Source organism: Ammospiza nelsoni, chromosome 9 (assembly GCF_027579445.1).
Source record: "Ammospiza nelsoni isolate bAmmNel1 chromosome 9, bAmmNel1.pri, whole genome shotgun sequence".
NCBI lineage: Eukaryota > Metazoa > Chordata > Aves > Passeriformes > Passerellidae > Ammospiza > Ammospiza nelsoni.
Window position 1 is genome coordinate 5854696 of NC_080641.1, and position 5659 is coordinate 5860354.

Consider the following 5659-nt stretch of genomic DNA (forward strand, 5'->3'; position numbering starts at 1 on the left):
GTCGGCAGTCCTGCGGAGACAGAACCAGGCCTCGTCACCTGGGGCAAACGCCAGCCCTGCTTGGGGCAGCCAGCTGAGGGTGGGAGCACTTCTCCTGCACCAGAGCCCGTGTCCCCACCTCAGCCTTGGAGGAGGAACAGAGCCCCAGGCTCGGATCCGTGATGGTGGTCACAGGGATGGCAGACCCCACCCCTGGGAGCCATGGTGTGCCACATCCACATGGAATGGCCACAGGACCCGCGGGAAGCTCCCTGGGGCCAGCACTGGGCACCAAGGCTCTGGCCTGGCCGCCCACCCTTGGCTGCCTTTGAAAGAAGAAGTTGCACAAGCCCATCACATCAGACAATAATAGCAGGGTGCCAGAGCAGTTTCCTGCCTGCTGGCTTTGAGAGAGAGCAGATAATCAGCCGAGATTTACAGGCTATTTACTGGGATAGCTCCCCATGGCAGAGTGCAGCCAGGGCCTTGTGTGACACACAGAAGTGTGACAGAGGGCGTGGGAGCCACCTTGCACCCTCTGCCTCGAGGGGAGCATGGGATGGGGCTGGAGGGGGTCCTGGGAACGGGGCCTGGGGAGAAAAAGGACTGGTGCTGCCGAGCCTCTCCTCAGAGGGGACAAGGGGACCTCCCCAGGACGTGCCTGCCCTTGTGCCAGGGCTGTCACCACAGCCATGGCCTTGGCCCTGGCTGGCCCTCAGCTGCCAGGAGCCCCCAGGGCCCAACAGCTCCCACGGTGCCCACACACCTCTGGGCCACCACCATGGGGCCTGGCACCATGCCGGGGGAAGCACCAGGGACACCCCCAAACGTCACCAGCCCTGCCCCAGGCTCCCTGAGCCCCACTTATCTGCCAAGAGGACACTTTCACACCAGTACCAGATGCAATCAGTTCTCTTTCTATTTAAAAGGGCTGTTTTAATGCACATTAACCTTTGAGAGTGCAACCTTCTAACCTGGGGGGTTAAAAGGACTACAGCTCCTGGCCAAACAGGACCTGGCTGCTGGGGTAAATCCCAGCCAAGCCCACTGCACCAGGGACATCTGTCCTGGCTGGCACCTCCTTGAACCAGCCCAACACCACTGATGCTGCAGGTGACTGCCTGGTTGTGTCCCTGCATCAGCCCACGGCCTGGTCCCCACCACTGAGAGAAAGGCCAAACACACCCAAAGCAGCTGCCCACACCCCACAGAGCCAGCTGGGAGGTGCTGGGCATGGCCCTGGGCGCTGCCACAGCTGGGGCTTGGCATGGCAGGAGCAAGAGCAGAGCTTGCTGTGGCCACACCAGCACCCAAGGGGACAGCAAAAGCCCAGGAGCTGCCACCTGCCCTCTGCAAGGAGCTCTCTGCACCCCACAGCGCCCTGCTGGATTCCTGGGGGACTCTGCCAAGCACCAAATCTCTGCAGGAGGCACAAGTAAACACCTCCACTTGGGATGTTTCCCCCCCTTTTCTCTAATTTTCCTTTCTTTCCTTTTTTTTTTTTTTTTTTTGGTGTTTTTTTTTTTAAGCACATTATGTAGTTGCTTTTTTCCCCCCCTATTCCCAGCCGGGAAACTGTTGCTAGTTGCAACTAACTCAGCTGCAACTGGGAATTTCAGCTGCATTGCCCAGAGGCACACACAAGAGGCTCCTGCGTTTGATGACGGCCAGTTCCCCACCAACATTAAAATCTTAATTTCCTTCTGCATTCCAAAAAATATCCAGGGATATTTTTCCCACTATTCTTTCAGGCTGAGTAAACTCTTAAAGCATCAGGATACCACATGCTGCAATGTTCTGCAGGGAATGCATTTACATTTAGCCTAGTATAGGGAAATCATCCCCACGTAGCCACTGGGAAGTGCTCATCGCTCCTCAGGGGTGTGGGGCTGGGGGACAGTGAGGGGACAGTGACTCAGGCCACAAGGCTGAGGGCTAAGGGACACACGGTCAAGCACAGGGGCAGTACTGGCAGCCCAGCTGGAAATCAGTTTTGTGCCACCAGCCCTGCAAAAGGGATGGCTTTGCAACGTTTTGACTGAAAATGTTTGCTGAAATTTTTCAATCACTGGAAAGTTTTAGTGTAGACAGTTTTTGGAGCTCCTCCCTGGCATCGCCTGGGCTTTGAGTTTCCCTTGGCTGCGGCTTGTTTGTTGTTTTCCCTTCTTATTTCCCTGCTTCCTTATTCCACTGAAATAAACAAGGGTAATAACTGGGGGAGAAACTAAATTTGCTTTTGTACCCTCACCAGAGCCATGGTCCCTCTTGCTGTCAGCTGTTCCAAGTGAGGTCCCCATCTGGGCAAGGGCCCCAGCTTGCTTCCCAGATGGGCACTGCCACCTTTGCTTCATCAGGAGGATGCATCATGCATGGGGAGGGGGCTGGACAGCAGCAGCCTGCACCCCTTGTGCACACCAGGTCCTGGACACAAGTCTGGTGTGTCCAGTCTGCCAGGACTTCAAGGGCTCCTGCTGCAGAGCCCCAGTCCTCACACGGCGCTGGGGCTGCCCTCCTGCTGCGTGAGACAGGTCAAGGCCACTCAGGGAATGTCCCTGAGTGATGACAGGCTCGCTGTGAGCCCGGCCCAAGGATGTTTGGATAAGGGGGTTCAGGATGCCTGCCCCAGATGGCACTACAGCCCCCAGCATGCCGTGCTGCCGGCAGCCTTGGCGGGAGCACAGTGCAGCATGCCGGGACCCGTAGTCCTCCTTCCTTCCAAAAATGCCATATTAGACTTTTTCTGGGCTGGATGCAGCCCCATTTCCTGCAACAGCAGGCGCCTCCCCAGCCACGGGCTCCCTGGCTCAGCCCGGGGCACCGCAGCTGTCCGGGGTGCGAGGAGCAGCCAGCACATCCCCATGGCCCCAGCTGCCCCGGCGAGACCTGCCCAGAGCACGGCTGGGGACACCGAGCTGCCAGGGGCACGGCCGGGGGCCTGGGGACACCGAGCTGCCAGGGGCACGGCCGGGGGCCTGGGGACACCGAGCCGCCAGGGGCATGGCTGGGGACACCGAGCTGCCAGGGGCACGGCCCGGGGACACTGAGCTGCCAGGGGCACGGCCGGGGGCCTGGGGACACCGTCCTGCGGGTGCTGCATCCTGCAAGTGCTCCCTGGCAGCCAGGCGCCCCCAGCCCGGCTCCCAGCCGTCGCGCCGCCGCCAGTAGGGCTCCACAGCATCGCCCCAACTCCACCCAGGGCTGGCAGCCACGAGTGGGCTCCCAGCACCAGCACGGGGGCACGATGCTCACGAGCACCAGGGCAGTGGCCTTGTGCTCCCTTTCCCAGTGTGACCCGGCGCCTGGCTAGGGGACCCTGGGGACAGCAGGGCCTCCCTGGCTGACCAGCGCTGCCGCCAGCCCTGCCAACAGACACATAGGCGGGAGCTGAGGAGGGACACCAGGAAACGCCGGCCTGGCACGAGGCACGGGGGGAACCGCCGGCGCTGTGGGGTCAGCTGGCGAAAAGGGGCCAATTGTCACCCCCCGAGTGAGGACAGTGCCCTGCTGCTGCCCCAGACCCTTCCCGGGCAGAGCTACACCCCAGTCCCTGTGCCGGGGCTCCGCCAGAGCCGTGTCCCGCCGCAGCGCCAGGCCGGGAGGGTCCCACAGCCCCACACAGCCCTGAGGGACCCCGAGGGACTCACCGCAGCGCCGGAGGGCGGGCGGGCTCCGCGCCCCTCGCCCGGGCCGGGGGAGCCAGGTGAGGAGCGAACTTCCCCGGGCTGATGCAAGATGCCTCTGGGAGCTCGCTCGCATTCTGCGGATTCCTGGGAGCCGGCCAGAAATCCCACAATCCTACATCTCGCACATTTGGTTTCAATTAGGGAGCGGAGAAGGGGAGCCAGTCAGCGATCCGGGCTGGCGTTTCGGCAGAGGTTATTTTCCTCGGCCCGAGGGAATGTGCGCAGAGCTATAATTTACAGCAAAACCCATTCATAGCGCGAGAGAAAAAAATAAAAAAGTGCCCGTGGCCAGCAAGGGAACTTAAAGCAATAGGCAACGTTTCACTTTCCAGTGCCCGTCCCGTGGCTGTGGCATGGCACACGCGTCCAGGACCCTCCTCCTGTACTGTGGGGCTGGGGAGGACACCCCCAAAGTGTGCGTGATGGGGACACTTCACAAGACCCCAGAGCTGGGCCACCCCTCTCCGGGCCCCTGGGGGGATGATTTGGGACTCCTGCACGTGGCCAGGACAGCAGCCAAAGGACCAGCCCGGCCCAGGGCACGGGCTCGGGGCTCCAGCTCCCCCAGCTCCACGCAGAGCTGGCGGCTTGACATCATTTCCAGGCACTAGCCTGGCACGGTGGCCACCGCCTACGCAACGAGGCAGGGAGAAAATAATGATACTCTTACTAATACTAATACTAATGGGCTCAAATTAATTTTTGTGCAGCATCAAAACCCACAATTAAAGAACTTTTTCAAAAAAATGTTTAGACTTTCATTTTTTATTTTATTTTATGGGAAGGAAATAGCACCCCTGGCAGCAGGCCACCAACTCCCAAAAAAGCTTTCCTGTCCGACTAGACACCCCAAAGCCCCAGGGCTGTAGCCCTGCTCCTAAACCTCTTTGGCAGCATGAAGCCTCCAGACAAACCAACTGAATCACAGGCAGGGGAAGCCAGGCACTGCTCCCAGCAGTGATCCTTGTCCCTGCCACCAGAGAGGGGCTGCAGCACCAGCTGGGCCGGCACTGCCCAGGGCGACAGAGGCAGGGCACAGCTTCCCCGGGGCTGGCAGGGAGCAGGTCTGAGCAGTGCCCCATGTGCTGCCCCAGATCAGCTGGCAGGGAGAAGCACAGGCTGCCCTACGTGCACACTGGCACAAACACCAGCCAGCTCTGCTCCACTCCCCTCCTGCTACCTGCAAGTGCTGCTCAGATTGCTTGGCAGCAGCCAGCGCCCTGGCGCTCTGCCCCAGGACCGAATGCAAAGGTGGTGGTCTACAAAGCCCAAAAGCCAAAGGCACGGCCACGCACAGCCCGGCCAGCCTGTGGTGAGCCAGCAGGAGACAGCAGCAGCCAGGACCCCCCACACTGCCCTGGTGGCCCTGGCACAGTGCCTGGGGACACCAAGTGCTTGGCTGAGCCTGGGATGCTCAGCAGCCACCTTTGCACCCAGGGGGCACATGGTGACTTCCCCCCAGAGGGAGTGGTTTGGGTCCCATTCCCAGGCCTGCAAGGGAAAATCCCTCCCCAGGCAGCCATGGGGCAGCGAGAGGCTGTGGCCACATCAGGATCAGGAGAGGAGCTGACCAAACTCTCATCCTTCTTCCCAAACAGCTGCTGTGCCCCAGGCAGTCAGGACACCACGCTCCTCAGCAGTGGGCTCACGCAGGAGCCAGAGCCCCTCCAGGAAATGCACAGGGCACATGGCACTGGTGGAGGGCTCAGTGCCAGGCTGATTTCACCCTGAGCACTCCAGCAGTGCAACACACCTGCCTGTTCCTACCTGCTCAAGGCTTGCCACTGTTTGCAGAAATACAAGAGGAGAGTACAACTCTCTGCTTCCTCCAGGAACACCCCAAATGAGCACTGCAGGCTAGAGGCCCTGTCTGCAGCCACCCCAGACAGCCACCCTTGCTGCGCTGAGCAGAGCACTTGGCATGATGCAGTCAGCTCTCTACTCCACGAGCCTCTTGGTGCAAAGTCATGTCACTCAAACACCACAGAAGACAAACA